We start from the raw sequence: 17,179 nt of genomic DNA on the forward strand, positions 1-17,179 counted from the left end.
TAGAGTATGGTATGGAGGGAGGTAAGTTTACTTTCTCGGTGGGGAACAAAATGAGCAAGATTGATCGGTTTCTTGTTTGTGAAGAGTTTTTTAAAAAATGGCCGGAAGCTTGTTGTAAGGTTTTACCAAAATTATTTTCAGACCATCGTCCAATTGTTTTATTTTCAAGACTTCAGAATTTTGGGTATAAACCGTTTCAGTTTTTTAATTCTTGGTTGGAGAGGAAGGGGTTTGAGGAGGTGGTTAGAACGGCTTATGCCCGTATCCCGGTTACGGGTCCACCTGATGTAGTTCTTTGGCAGAGGTTTAAACTTATCAGAGAGGAAATTAAAAAGTGGTGGGGGGAAACAAAGTCTAAAGAAAAAGAAGAAGGGGCATTATTGCAAGATGAAATGTTAAAGTTGAATAAAGAGATGGAAAACAGAGAGCTAACTGAAGAAGAGGAATGGATTAGACAGGAATGTTTTTATAGCATTTCAGATATGGAGTTTAAAAAAAGTATGGATTTGAGGCAAAAGTCAAGAATAAGATGGGCGTCGAAAGGTGCTGAAAACTCAGCTTTTTTTCATGGGGTTATAAATAGTAGGAAGGCCTCTAATTTGATTCATGGGCTCATTATCGCAGATTTGTGATGTGAAGAGCCTAAAAAATTTAAAAAAGAAGTGTTCCGATTTTTAGAGAGAAGTTTAGAGAAGAGTTTCGGTCTTGTCCAAAGTGAAACGGTGTGGGTCTTAAAAAGTTAAATTCTAGTGAGAAGGACTCTTTAATTTCTCCATTCACAAAAGAAGAAATTAAAGAGTGGTTGGTTGTGGTAGTGACCGAGCACCCGGTTCGGATGGATTTAATTTCAGATTTATAAAAAAATTTTGGGATTTGTTTGAGGAAGATTTCGGGAATTTCATGGCTCATTTTCATGAACACGGGGAGATAAGTCAAGGTTGTGGAACTTCGTTTATCGCTCTTGTTCCTAAATCCAAGAATCCGATTTCCTTGAATGACTATCGTCCGATTAACTTGATTGGGTCTATAAGCAAGGTGATTTCCAAAGTTTTGGCTAACAGGATCAAGAAGGTGGTTTCGTCGGTCATATCGGACACACAGTCAGCCTTTGTCAAAGGTAAAGTTATCCTTGACGGCCCATTAATCGTTAATGAAATTTTGTCTTGGTCTAGGAAAAGAAATAGGAAAACTTTTTACCTGAAGCTGGACTTCGAAAAGGCATACGACAATGTCAGTTGGGACTTCTTGGTTTCTGTTTTAGATCATATGGGGTTCCCGAATCGTTGGTGTGTTTGGATCAAAGGAATTATCAAGTCGGCGAGATCCTCGGTTTTAGTGAATGGGTCTCCGACCTTCGATTTTCAATGTTCCAAAGGTATTCGACAAGGAGATCCCTTATCTCCTTTTCTCTTTCTCTTAGTCATGGAAGCTTTAGCTTGTATGGTTAATAAGGCGAGTGAATCCGGAATTATATCGGGTATTAGTTTGCCTCATGGTGGCCCGGTGATAACCCACTTGTTATATGCGGACGATGCAATTATTATAGGTGAATGGTCTTCGGATAATCTTAGAAATGTGGCGAGAATTTTAAGGTGTTTTCGGTTATGTTCAGGGCTGAAAATTAATCTTAACAAATCGAACCTGTTTGGCATTAAAGTTGGTGATTTGGAGGTTGCTCAAATGGCGGGGGTTTTGGGTTGCAAACCGGGTTCGTTTCCCTTCGTTTATCTTGGTATTAAGGTTGGAGCTAATATGAACAAAAGAGCGAATTGGGATAAGGTGATTGGGGTGTTTGAAGAAAGACTTTCTTTATGGAAAGCTCATACCTTATCTATCGGGGGTAGGGTAATTCTTATCAAATCGGTTTTAGAGAGCCTTCCGATATACTATTTTTCTTTGTTTAAAGTCCCAACGAAGGTTATAGAGGTTTTGGAAGGAATAATTAGAAAATTTTTATGGGGGGGCGCTAATGAAGTCAAAAAAATCCACTGGGTAGCTTGGGATAAAGTGGCCCGTCCAAAAAATTTGGGTGGTCTCGGCTTGTGTAAACTTGAGGTGGTTAACAAAGCTCTTTTAACCAAATGGTTTTGGAGATATAAGTCGGACAACGATGGATTGTGGAAAAAGGTTATTGAAAGTATTCATTGGGCAAGGGATGATAGTAAGTAAGGTTGTCCCTTTCAACAATTGTATGTCCGGAGCGTGGAAAGCGGTAGCGAAAAGTTTAATTTTGCTGGAAGTGGGAGGGGTTAAGCTAGAGTATTTATGTAAAGGTAAGGTGGGAGATGGAAGCAACATTAGATTCTGGTGGTATGGTGACAGACATTTTACTGAAAGATAAATTTCCTTATCTTTTCTTGTTAGAAAAGAATAAAAATTGTAAATAAGGGAGAGGGTTAGGTGGTATAACAATCAAATTGAATGGCAATGGAATTGGTGGAGGGAACCGAACTCTTGAATGGGAATACCTATTTAAAGTTATTTCCTCTATTGGTTGGAATGGTGGGGAAGATAATTGGAGTTGGTTGGGAGATAAATCAGGAGATTACTCGGTTAGATCGGTGAGAAAAGCCTTGATGTCCTCTAACCTCGGAGTTGATCGGTTGCCATCGGTTTGGAGTAAATGGGTACCTCTCAAATGTAATATTTTTGCATGGAGGGCTATTTTAAATAGGCTTCCGACTTTTGAAGCTCTAATGAAGAGGAATATTGAGGTTCAGTCACCATATTGTGTTTTGTGCGATTCGGGATTTGATTCGATAGAGCACATTCTAACCGGGTGTATTTTCGCGACGGTCGTATGGCAAAATATTAGTGCATGGTGTAAATTACCTCCTATCTTTATATTTTCGGTGGAAGATGTTTTTAGCCTTCATTCCAAGGTTAGGAAAAGAGACAAAGAGAAGAAGATAATCCAATGTATCATAATTATAACTTGTTGGGGTCTTTGGAAAGCTAGGAATAAGAAGATTTATGAAGGCAAAGAAGCTAAAATTGAAGAAGTCATCAGCGATATCAAGTCCTTAGGCTTTTTGTGGATAAAGAATAGATCTAAACTATTCAACGATAGTTGGTATAAGTGGTGTAAGTTTGTCGTAGAGTAAGGTTTTTTTTTTCTCTTTCGCTCCTCCGTGCTCAGTGGAGGCGCAGGTTCTGTACTCTCGGTTTTGTTGTTTTGCTGGAATAGAAGTTTACTTTTCAAAAAAAATATTAACATTTTTCCACGTGCAAGTCATGATATGCTTTGTATTTTGATGAATTCTTTTTTTTTCCTTTTCATTTCACTTTATTTTATCTTTATAATAATAACTATAGTTCAGTATCATTTTCATGCCCGTGTTTTATTCAATTACGTAATTTTAGTACCATTTTTACTTCATATTTAAAAAACCTATCATTTTAGTACTTTAGTCTAACTCCGTCTATTTTGTCCGTTAAATCATGAATAAAAAGGTCATTTTGTATTTTTTTTAATTTCTCATTTAAAAAAAAACCTGGATTTAATTGTCATAATCATACTTGAGGTTTGGACAACCACACATCTACAACACGTTTTTAATTAATTTATTTTTTTTTGCAACTGAACACTTGACATTTCAAGTTCGTACCTTTCACTAACCTCGTCTATTTTGGTCATTAAAGCAGGGGTAAATAATTATGTTTTATTTTTTTATTTGATTTCTCATTTCTTTTAACCCTTTTGTATCAGCTTATCATGTTAATTAAAACTTAACACAAATTCATTCCTCAAACTCAACCGACGCTCTTGGGTTTTTTGATTCTTCACACGTAAGACCCCTCTTGAATGTTATTTGTGCTGAGCAATGGTCGAAGCATAAGTGTGAAGAATCGAAGAATACAAATTTTGAGTTTGATTGAGTTTGAGCGTTGCTTTAAGTTGTTGATTGAGTTTGAGGAATGAATTTGTGTTAGGGTTTAGTTAATATGATAAACGGATTTAAAGAGTTAAAAGAAATGAGAAATTAAAAAGAATAATTACAAAATGATTGTTTTACCCCTAAATTAACGACCAAAATAGACACGGTTAGCGAAAAGCATGAAAATTGCATGATTCTTGAAATGTCAAATGTTCAATTACAAAAAAAAAATTAAAAAACGTATTGAAGTAGCGTAGTTAACCAAACCTCATGTATGAAAATGACACTTGACTCCATGATAAAAAAAATATGAGAAATTAAAAATATACAAAATGACCGTTTTATCCCTGACTTAACAGACAAAATAGACGGGGATTAGAAAAAAGTACTTGAACGACATGTTTTTTAATCGTGAAGTATCCAGTTGTAATGAATTCAAAAAAAGATACTAAAGTTATTTGATTGAACAAACCACATGTATAAAAACGACACTTAATATTAAACTTTAAACCCCCAACACCCTAACATATGTTCAAATTCTCCCTTTCTTCACGCTCCAAAGCACATTCACATAACAAGAGGTCTTGCAAGGGACAACCACCTTCAACAAGCCAAAATTTATGTTTGAACTTTCTTTGTTGGTTATAAACTAGTCTCATCTTTTGGTTTTATATGTTTAATGTTTAATGCCTAATGTGTTTAAGGGTCATGAACAAGTCGTCCTTTATTTTGTTATATTTGATGTTTAGTGCTTGTAAGGGCTACGGGACCCATTATGGTTATTAAATGAATAAAACTCCAAGTTTTGGTTATAATTTGCATGTTATTTACTACTCAGGATTTAGGCTGCATTTTGTGTGGCTTTTTCTGCATTTTGGTAGCAATTTGCCGTGCATTTAAACTGCAATTTGTTGTGCTTTTTGACAACATTTTGGACTGCATTTCTGCGTCATTTTGTTGTGCAATTTGGCAGCATTTTGGTGTGCATTTTCCTGCATTTTGGACTTCATTTTGTTGTCTATGTTCGGTAAAATGGTTCGGATCGTGAAGAACAGGAGAATCGGCACATATGTTAAGAGTTTTAGGGTTTATAGTTATTATAACAAAGATAAATAGAAAGGATTTATCAAAGTATTCATCATGTGACTTGCACATATAGAAAGGTTATTAGGTTATGACTAACGGGTTAAGTGATAAGATGTAAATGAGACTAAAACCAAACTAAATGATGAAAACGGCAAAAAACAAAAAACAAAAACAAAAAAAAACTTTTGGACTATAAACGGAAATCATAACAAACTACATGAACTAAAATATCAATTTACTTAACTCTAATTATTTTGATAATATTCTTAGGACATAATTACAAATTTTGTCTTTTATATATATATATATATATGCGTGGGTGTGGGTGTGACTGATGGATCAGGTCATTTAAAAAGTTTATTTGTGGGTGGTGTTCTTTATGAAAAAATCCATTCACTTTTTCATCCAAAAACTCAGTCAAATCCAAACATGCCAAGACTTAACGAGGTTTTTGTTTAACATATTTTATTTAGTTTCTTTTTCTAATGATATATTTAATTTATTTTTTAATTATAAATACTTAAATAACATACCTAAAAAGACTTAAATGCCCTCACATGTCAAGACTTAACGGGTTTTTGAATGCCAGTTAGTCAAAAGGACGAAAATCAAACAAACATGTCATGTATATAACACCACATGCAAATAAACTTTTCAAAAAACATTATCCATAAATTACATATATTTAAATGACAAAATTTGCAATTATGTCTGGAAATTATAGACATTCCCATATTTAAGTACCTCTGAATCAAGCCACTTAAATCCAAGAATTCTTTTCCAGTTTCTTTACAGCTTTCAAACACATAAATATCACACCTTTATTTCAGTTTATTATATTATTCTTCTGTAAATTCTTTTTAACACTATTGGTGGGGATGTAAACGAAGGAAACTGAATGAGTCTTATTTATGTTCATTCATTGTATTAAACTTGTTCACGAACGGTAACTGAATGAAAAATCTTGTTTGTGTTCGTTCATTTATTTTACGAACAAATTTCTTGTTTGTGTCCGTTCATTTATTAAATGAACGAACGTAAACGGACGTCCTGCCAAACAAATCACGAACCGTTCGCGGAACGTTCAGTTCTTTTATAACCCTAGATATAAGTATGTCCTTCTCAAGAAAAAAGAAACTAATTTCCTCTTATTGAAATAATAGTCAAAATCAAGCCTAGTGTTGTTACTGGTACCGATGTTGTTCGGTCGAAGTTGGGTTTGGCTTGTTACGACATCATAATGGTACCGACATTCGTATAACTTAGTAACTTTCGATACAAAAAAAAAACTCTATTTTGAATACATCTCCGTTTTCAACAAAGTTTATACCGGAATGTTAGAGAAAAAAAATTTAAACGCATTTGTCTATTCGATTTAAAAAAAAGCAAGTTAACTTACTTTTGTGGCATAAGTTTAGTTCGTTACAGTACCGACTCTCATTGTAGTAACCGGAAACCAAAGGGCCTTTGAACTAGTGCTATCAAAGAGTTAGATTAGAAAAGGCTCTGCCTTTCTAAACAGTAGTGGTTCAAGCTTCAAATCCTGCGAAAGTGTTGTTTAAAAAGGCAATAGCAATTGAAAGAGGAAAATCAAAAACTAAAGTCATGATATGACCAAAAGGATATCGAAACGTGTTTTATATCTACCGAAAGCCATAAAACGAATATCGGTACCGTTTTTTAATATACAAATGTTGATACCAATGTTTTTCTTTTGGATTGGTTCAGTTCGTCACAATACCAATACAGTTTTGGCATTAAGAAATAATGATATCGGTTATGATAATATCCATACTAGTACTGTTGTTGTTTTGTCGGAATTGGTTTGGTTCGGTTCAGTTAGTCATTATATGGGTACGGACCGTATGGTACCATTGTTGGGTTTCGTAGGCCTTTCGGTGTAGGCCCGGTTTATTATTTGAAGTCCAAACGGCAGGCCCGGCCCGGTTTGGATTTCTTATTTAATAAGATACTAACCCTAATCGCATCTCTATATATATGATTGTTATGTACTTGTAATTGTTGTCACTCAATAAAGATATACCTAGTTGTCACCCGTGGACGTAGGTCAGTTTAGACCGAACCACGTTAAATCCTCGTGTTCGTTATTGCTTTCGTGTTCGTGTTCGGTTCGTGTGTGCGTTTAATCCTAACAAGTGGTATCAGAGCTTAGGCTCGGATCACACGAAGAACACAGGAACCCGCCAAGTGGCCGCCACCCTACTGCGCTCGTTTAGTCATTGTCATGGCAGAAGACGGAAATGTTTCGATACAGAAGTTTGACGGACAGAAGTTTGGTTAGTGGAAGATGCAGATTGAGGCACTACTTTGTCAGAAAGACTTGGATGTAGTGTTTGAGGATGAAAAACTAGAAAAGTTGTCAGAAGAAGATTGGAAGAAGTTAGACAAGAAAGCTAGGGCTTGTATTACTTTGTCGTTGTCGGAAGAGGTGGCGTTTAACGTCATGAAAGAAACCACAGCCCGTGGTATGATGGAGGCACTATCCAACATGTATGAGAAGCCTTCGGCAGCGAATAAAGTCTATCTTATCCGAGAGCTAGTGATAACCAGAATGAAAGAGGGTGGGTCAGTTACAACGCATATCAATAATCTTAATTCGAACCTCTCCCGCTTAGTGTCAGTCGGCATTAAGTTTGATGATGAAGTTCAAGGTCTTTTGTTATTATCCCCGTTGCCCGACAGTTGGTCGCAAACAGTGACTGCAGTTTGTAGTTCGTCTACAAAAATTACTTTTGATGGGATTCGGGATTTGATTCTTGGAGAAGATTCAAGACGCAGAAGTTCAGGTGAATCATAAAGTAATATATTAGTCACAGAAGGTAGAGGTAAGGGAAAACAACGAGGCAGTGGGAGTAGGAAGAGGAGTCAGTCTAGGACTCGTAATGATATTGAATGCTGGGGTTGTAAAGAGAAGGGACACTTCAGGAATCAGTATCCGAATGGTAAGAAAGAGGTGAACGTTACAGAAGTCAACACTACAGAAGAATGCCCAGAGGATGAGTTTTACGTTCTTAGTGTTGAGGATAACATTGATGCTTGGGTGATGGATTCTGGTGCATCGTTTCATGCCATTCACTGTAGTGAAACGATAAAGAATCTAAAGTTTGGGGATTTTGGAAAGGTTCGACTTGCGAACAATGATATTCTAGAGGTTACGTGTATGGGATATGTTGATTTGATAACTTCAGCCGGTACTTCTTGGACTTTGAAAGATGTTAAAGGTTATTCCAAGTTTGAAGAAAAGTTTGATTTCAGTTGGGCAGTTGGATGACAAGGGTTACGATGTTAAGTTCGGGAATGGGCAGTGGAAAGTAGTCAAAGGGAATCTCGTTGTTGCTCGTGGCAAGAAAATGGGTTCGTTGTATATGGTCGATATGTTACCGAAAGGAGTGGATCCAGTTTTGGTGAAAGACAAAGTCCGGTTCACAGAATCTCGTGGGCAGAAGAAGGTTCATTTTGCAAGTAACAAACCCAGAGCCAAAGTGAAGATTCAGGATGAACGAGCTAGGAATGTTAAATCAGGCAGAGGACATCGTGACAGTGGGAGCACAGGTCGTGTTTCAGTTACAGTTCCAGGTCGATAGTGGATTAAGAAAACCAGTATTCCAGCTGTTAAAGTCTCTCCAATGAATTAATTGCTGAATATGGAAAGTGTTTGTTCTCAGGGTATCTCAGGATCCGGTAGTTTGTTTCAGTGGGAGCCGGTAGTGACAGAGAACAGGTCAGGGGCAGTTTTAGCCGTGACTGACGTGTAGGAGCTCCGGGGAGCTTCAACGAGCCTTCAGGTTAATTGATGAGAAGGCGGTGGCAACTAGAAGATGGTTAATGTTTATATTACAGAAGTACAACCAAGAGTGCAGACGAGAGTACTCAAGGCCTCCGAGTGGGAGTTTGTTGGGTTTCGTAGGCCTTTCGGTGTAGGCCCGATTTATTATTTGAAGTCCAAACGGCAGGCCCGGCCCGGTTTGGATTTCTTGTTTAATAAGATACTAACCATAGTCGCATCTCTATATATATGATTGTTATGTACTTGTAATCGTTGTCACTCAATAAAGATATACCTAGTTGCCACCCATGGACGTAGGTAAGTTTAGACCGAACCACGTTAAATCCTTGTGTTCGTTATTGCTTTCGTGTTCGTGTTCGGTTCGTGTGTGCGTTTAATCCTAACAACCATCACTCATATAGATTACACTAACAAATAAATTTTTTTGAATACATCGCCATTTGATCAAAATTTACCGGAATGAGAAGAAGAAAAGAAAATAAACACACCCACCTATTCAACTTTTTCTAAAAAAGCTAAACGTAACTTATCAAATAAACAAAATTAATACTAAAAAATAAAGAATTATGAATACATTGTTCACGCGGACCTTTACTTTAGTGTACAACATATTTTTTTTCCCGAACATATAATATGAGCATATTTATTAACCATGTTAGTTGAACCATGGTTTAATCTTTAATTTCAACCAAATGTTAGTTTCCATTTGTTTGGGGCCAAAGTTCCTACCTTAGTTACCCATTACCAGGAAGGTAACTCCATCTACGCAACACCAATAAGGCAATAAGTAGTTCAAAATACATAGAAGTATAAAAGACAACTCCGAATAAAAATAACTAGTTCAAGTATGTATAAGAAAATCTTAGAAAACAAATAACAAAAGAAGCACAAAACACAACAAGAAAGCTATGGATGCGCAAACGTACCTTTGCAATTTTGCAATGAACACCACCACTTTTACATAAATCCAATCTTTTAAGCTATCAAGAAAGTGAAAAAAAACATACCTCCCACGGCGATTGAGAAGTAAAAAACCACATGCCATCCAAAATCCAGCTACAAAGCCACTTGCCCCACCAACATAAAACCATCTTTCGAGTTCATCTATGTCTTCACCTTCACCCGTACTCTGACCAACTAGGGGTGGTGCATCTGAGTCTTTATCTCCGGGGCAATCTTTGGTTAGTGGAGGTCCACAAATTCCTGCATTTCTCATGTATGTTGAAAATTGAAAGGACTGGAGTTGAATGCCAGATGGAATTCTTCCCGACAACTCATTATATGAGACGTTTAGATAATTTAAAAAACTCAATTGCGACATGCTCGATGGCAACTGTCCTGAAAGATTATTTTGGATATATCTAAATGTTGAAGACTTTTCATTTGACCAATTTTCGGTGGAATCTCCCCAAAAAGAGCATTGTTTGATACATTTAATGCAGTAAGTTCATAGAGAATTGTAAGTTCATATGGAATTTGTCCTGTAAGATTGTTGCTTGATAAATCAATGATCTTTACCAATTTTAGCGTGCTAGTAGGTTCACGTACACTTCCTTGCCATATGATTAATGCACGATCAAGATACTTGGGTTGGTAACTAAAAGCGGTAACCCAGTTGAAAAAGTGCTCATTTTGGTTACGTGAGAATCCATCTTGAACCATCATAGAGAGATTATTAAGGCATGAGGGGATGGTTCCGTAAAGGTTGTTCATTGACAAGTCTAGAATTTGTAGATTAACTAATTGACATAATTGTAAAGGGATGGCTCCAATGAACTTATATGATGTTAGGATAAGAACATACAACCCTGATAACTTTTCCCCAATCCAATTAGGCACATTACTAGAAAACTTGTTGCACCCCAAATCCAAAAAAGTTAAGCTAGAGCAATTTTTTAAAGACAAGGGCAGTTCTCCTGAGAAGTTGTTGTTGGACAAATTCAAAACCTTGATATTGATCAAATACTCAATAGACGCAGCAAGCCTTCCATACAGGTTGTTTTGTTGTAGATTAAGAACTTTTAGCTCTTTGAAATGCCACAAACAATTTGGAATATGTCCGGTGAATGGGTTGTGTGATAGATCAAGAAAGGTTAGAGTTATCTCCTATTTGACATAAAAAGAAAATTCCTCCATATAATTTGTTTTTGGAAAGGTCTAACCATGTCAAAGATGAGAAAACATTGAGTATAACACCATAGAAGTTGTTGGAACTCAAATCTATCATCGTGATCATTCCAGAATCAAAGTTTGATAACAAGTTCGTTACTTTTCCAGTAATGTTGTTGGAAGAGATATTCAAATATCTCAATTGAGAAGGCCATTTGTTCCAAAACTCAATAGGAATTATGTCTGAAATTCCGGTATTAGCAATATTAAGAGCACTAAGATTTTTTATTGTCTGAATCCATTTTGGGAAAAGAGGCCCTAGGTTGCACGAGCTCAAGTAGATCTCTTTTGTACTGGAAAGGTTTGACAGGTGAGCATCAAAAGGAACTCCTTCAACGTTGTTGTTTGAAAGATCTATAACAAGAAGCTTTGTCTTTCCAATGTTTTCGGAGATTGCACCACTAAGAGAATTGAAAGAAACGTCTAAATTTTCAAGATTTGGTAGTAGCCACACCTTATCACTTACGGTTCCTTTTAACGTATTATTATTCAGGTTCAAAATTCCTAGGGATGAAATTTTTTTGATATCATCGGATAATGAGCCTGTTAATTGAGAGCTTGTAGCATACAACCCTTGTAATGTAATTGATGTGCATCCACACATATTTTTCAGGAAATCATTAAATTTGATAGGCACTTGGTTGTTTTCAAAATAAAAACTTGTCAAACTACAAAGATTTCCAAAATATTTGGGGATCTGATGTAAATTGTTGCCAGAGAGATCAAGAATTTCAAGCCTATTGCTAGCTAACAAGAAAAACCAATGATACATGGATGAGTTGAGATCGTTGTTTCCGAGAGCAAGGGTAACAATAGATGACGATGAAGAGTTAGCGTATGAATAAGAATATGGATGCATGACTTGCCAGAGCTCACATCCATCTAAAGATAAAAAATTTAATTTTTTAAGACTTAAAATCACATTTACCCAATTATCTGTTTTGCCAAAGAAACACCATCCATATGAAGGTCCTTCAACTGAGACAAATGATACATCCAATCTAGATTTTCAATTTTACAGCTGGTGAGAGATCTAAGTGAAAGTGTTTGCAAGTTTGTGAGGTTTCCAAGTTCTGGAGGAATGGTTCCATATAAAAGAGGATTCTGGGATTAGTCGAGGTATCTTAATTCGGCCAAGGAACCAATGGACCCGGGTATCGTTCCATGGAATGAATTGTGGGAAAGGTCAAGGCACCTTAAATTGGTTAACGAACCAGAACCAATAAACGTAGGAATAGTTCCATGAAAAGAATTTGAGGAAAGATCAAGATGATTCAAGTAGCTTAAGTTAAGCAATGCAGGACTAATCTTACCTTTAAGTACTCTATGGCCTAATTCAAGGCTTGTGACATGACCTGTGTGTTCATTGCATGTGACTCCTTCCCATTTACAACAATCATTAGTTGTTTCGTCTTCTGTTTTCCATGTAGAGAGACAATCAATAGGGTTTCGACAAACGCATGATTTGAAGTGGAGAAGAGCATTCCTCTCCTTACTAATGCACTTAGGATCAACAACTTCTTCTGCTACTACAAGTTGATAGCCAAAGGAAGTGACAACTGTAGCTTTGAGCCATACCAACGCTAAGACCAAAGAAATAAATATAGCAAGATTCAAGAACTTTCGACAACCCTTTGCCATTAGCTGTGTTGTGTGAAAATGTGTTTGATCTAATCTGATATTTAAAGACAAGTTTAGGATGAGAACTGAAGTAGCTAGGTGGCCTCACACTGGATGTCTATATCAACCCATGAACCCAATGTCTTGGTCAATTTGTATGTATTAAAGGATTTCTTTTGTCCTCGTTGATGTAACCCAAAAATAGAAACATATTAAATGATGTTAATTGAACGGTTCAAACTAAAACTAGTTGATTTGAACATCTGCTGACTCTAAGTCAATATTAATTCCTTAATTATATTGTTTAGAACTAGCAGTCCGAAGACTCAAGTTTTAGCAATTTGTATTTATCCAATGTTTTTTTCTTAACTTTCTTGTATTTTTGGCAATAGATTAGAGTGGTATACTTAGAAAAGACAAACTAACGCGCTAAAGTTTAATGGGCATTTGGGCTTATGATTATTAATGTAGGTTATTGGCCTCCCCCCCCCCCCCCCCACCCTATTTTCATCACTGTATAGGCTATTGGGCTCAATGAAAACTATTAATGACCCAAGTTGCTCGTGAGATACTCGAAATCGGTTTTTAAAAAAGTTCGATCGAGCCAAGCCTAAGCGAGTTTGATCTCGAACCTAAAAGTAAGCTCATATAATAAACGAGCCCGAGCCCAAGCTTTACCTATCAAGCTCAAGCTGGCTTGTGAGCTTAAATGAGCCTATCATTTTTATGAACTTTATAATATATATATATATATATATATTATAATATATATATATATATATGTATATATATATATGTATATATTATATATGAAATCTTAAATGATTTATATATATATATATATATATATATATATATAATATATGTATATATATATATTATATATTATATATATTATAATATATGTATATATATATATATATATATATATATATATATATATATATATATATGAATCATTTAGTCAAGTGAAAAATCAACATGAACCACTAATTTAATTTGAAATCTTAAATGATTGTAAAATAAATGAAAATGGTTTGGTTGTAGCAATAAATCAGATAACTATTTAATTAATACAACTAATAAAACTATTAATTTATTTTTCCAATTAACATTAAAGAATTCATCTATTTTTATAACTTATCCCTCCCCCCCCCCCCCCCCCCCCCTCTTCAGCCCTCTTTTCTTAATTTTTCATGTTACACAAATTTTTTTTTAACTCAATATATAAATATCCATTAACATGTAATTTTCTTCATAGCCAATACATATTTTTTCTCACTTAATAGACCTACATAAACTAGCATATACTTACATGTGATAAATAATACAAAATAAAATATCTTGCGCATGATTGTATATAATTTTACAACAAATATACAACCTACAGTCCTATACAAAAACATATAACATGCATTTGTTTTAAACATAAGAACACATATAATCTACACAACATCATGCAATCTACACATGTAATTTAGCATCTACACATGTAAAAGCTACATGGAATATAAATATATCTTACACACGTGTGCATTAATATTAATAAAAAGATAAACATATACAAAAATGTAAACCTACACATTTTATATGTTTTTTTCCTCAAAACTAGTGTAGATTATATCACTTTTATGTAAGTTGCAGACATAAAGTATATGCTTGTATTCTTGATTTTTATCTCTTTTTTTATAATATAAAAGTTATGAGTGAACACTTGCTTGAACAATATGTTGTATATAGAGAAGTTAAAAGTATATATGGTCTAAAATTAATAATATTAATTATTATTATTATTGTTATTATTATAATAAGAGTTTTGGTGTCCTAAGGATTCCATTGGGTCATTTGGCGTCATTTTATAGATACTAGACATTTTTTTTTGGTTTGGTTTAGTTCTGGTCCATAATGATTAATGAGCATAACTAAAATCGACCAAATGCTAATTTCGTTTTTATTTTAGTTCTGGTACCACAACGAACGTTATGGAAACCAACCAAATTCGCCTCGAATTATTGCATTTTGTTATAGTTCCAGTACTGTAACGGATGCTATGAAAACCGGCTGAATGCCGATTTTTTTTGTCTTGGTTTTGGTACCATAACGAATGTGACGACAACCGAATGAATTTATGTGGACTCACCACTTCAACACCTGGGATCGACAATGGTCAGGTTTTACCAACGCTTGAGTTTTACCGACCGACTCCACCACATTGGTCTTTTATAATTTTTTTTCGTTTTATTTTTGGATTTAAACTGGTACAATAACACACATAACCGAACCCGACCGAATTCGTGTCGACTATCCGCCTTAACGTTTGGGACCAACAACTCTTGTGTTTTACTAATTTGCCCCGACACAACGCGCTGGGTAAAACACTAATTTTATATAAAGATGGTAAACTTACCAATCGAACATCAAATGTTATATACAAAAATACATTTATGAATTATAGTTGTAACTTGTCATTTTTCATTGTTAAGCATAATACGTAATTTTAGTCATAAAAAGTATTTTAAGATTTGTAAATTATATAAATAGGATTTGAACCTATGATCTTCTATTTCGCACCTTAATCATCTTCTTATCCCACCAAAATTATACAAAAACTAGTGTTTTCACCCGGCGCAACGCGCCGGGACAGGTCAGTAAAACTCGTGCGATGGTAAAACTCAAGTATTATCGGTCCCAGACATTGAAGCAGTAATTCGACGCGATTTCGGTCAGTTTCGGTTACATGCGTTATGATATTAGAACTAAAACAAAAAATAAAAACAAAAAATTGAGGTAGGCCAATGAGGTGGCGTCGGACGGTAAAACTCGGGCATTTGTAAACTTGAGCGTTGTCATTCCCTGGCGTTGAGTCTTTGCAAATTTGGTCGGTCTCTGTCACGTTTGTTGATGTCAGAACTAAAACACAACAAAACAAAAATCAAATATGACATTTGGTTGGTTTCTGATACGTTTGTTACGGTATCGGAACTACTAAAACAAAGTGCGGTGACTTAGCGTGAAATATGTCATTTTTTATCACGTTTGTTACGATACCAGGACTAAAAAACAAAATTAACATTTGATCGGTGTACTGCAAAAAAAAAGACAAAACAAAAAAACTTACAAGAATTTTATGTTATTCAATTCTATCACTTTATTTTCATACAACACAAAAAAAAAAAATTCAAAAAGCATTCCCCATTTCTATAGGGGGAGTTCGAACCCTGTTAAGGGTGCCCACTACACACACAATGATTTAAAGAAACCCACACAAGCCATGCTTCCAATGAGTTAGTTGGTGATTACCTTTAATAAATATATCTTATATACAAAAGGCTTAGTACAACTTCTTTGTGACACCAAACTTTCTGATTATACTAATTAGATAATATATATTTGTAATAATCGATGTGTCTTAAAAGCCATAAAACAACTGAAAATACAACTCTTATTTGGCAAACTTTCATGTGTTATACCTCCTCCCGAGTAGAGATGAGCAAACAAACTGGTTAACTGAACCGACCTGAAAATCGAACCGAAACTGAACCGGTTTGAAACCGATTATGTAGAAGCCGGTTTGGAACCGATTGAAACCGATGGGTTGGAACCGGTTTGTAGTTTTCTCCACCAAAACCGGTTTCAAACCGGTTAACCAAACCGAAACCGGTCAAAACCCGAACCGAAACCGATCGTAACATGGTAAGAAACCGGTTTCAACCCGTACCGAAACCGATCATAAACCGGTTTTGACTTTGTTGACCAAGCCGAACCGGTTTTAACCCGAACTGGTTTTGAGTTATAAACCGGTTTGTGCACCTCTACTCCCGAGAGCTCACAGGCAACCTCTCGTGCATAGCGACAGCTGACAACCCCAGAAAATAATCGGTCGGAAATTTTGTGGGTTAGTTATATCGCTTAATATAATTGTTTTTATTCAGATTAAATCGGGTCGAGTCGCATAATATTATTAATATTTTCTAAATCTATAAACTCAAATGGGTGTATTTTCACTTGCACATCAACCAATCGCAATAACCCTTACAGTCTTACAGACCAGCAGTAGATTCACCTTATTAGTAAGGGAAAGAGGCCTCATAGGCCCAATGGACTAGCAAAACCATTATTATTTTCATTTTAAGTTCCAGCCCAATTTGGGCCCCCGTTGTCATGTTGAGCCTATATTAATGGAAGCCTAAGCAGAAGAAAAACTTAATTAATTTGATTTTGACTTCTCATTAACTATGGGCCATCGCCACTGCACTATTCTAGAATAGAAACCCACAATCTACATGGAGCTTTGCATGTAAAGTGAACTATTTATTGTTTAGTTTTATTTCTTGATATTTACCAAGTTAATATGATTAGTGAATTTGTTGAAACAAACTTCTTTGCTTATCTTAATTATTCTCCAACTAGGAGTTATACCAGACCCAAATTTAGTGACCCAATCAAAGTTAGACCCAATCTATCGTTTTTGGCGCCATTTATAAAGTTATATCTGTCACAATCACAGGCTTTACCTTCTCCCTCACTCACTCACTCCCTCCCCTCCAAGCATAGTACGTGGAGACGAACTTCTCACCATGAGAAGACGTATGCCTTAGCTTCCCTTGTCCATGTCATT

General features: G+C 35.5%; 1 pseudogene; it reads right to left on the bottom strand.

Moving 5' to 3' along the window:
• Positions 1–9,506: 9,506 nt before the first annotated feature.
• LOC143564413 (receptor-like protein EIX2) lies at positions 9,507–12,582 on the bottom strand (annotated as a pseudogene).
• Positions 12,583–17,179: the final 4,597 nt, after the last annotated feature.

The sequence above is a fragment of the Bidens hawaiensis genome, unplaced genomic scaffold (assembly GCF_021521415.1).
Source record: "Bidens hawaiensis isolate Kalapana, Puna unplaced genomic scaffold, B.hawaiensis_p1.1 tig00022002_1, whole genome shotgun sequence".
NCBI lineage: Eukaryota > Viridiplantae > Streptophyta > Magnoliopsida > Asterales > Asteraceae > Bidens > Bidens hawaiensis.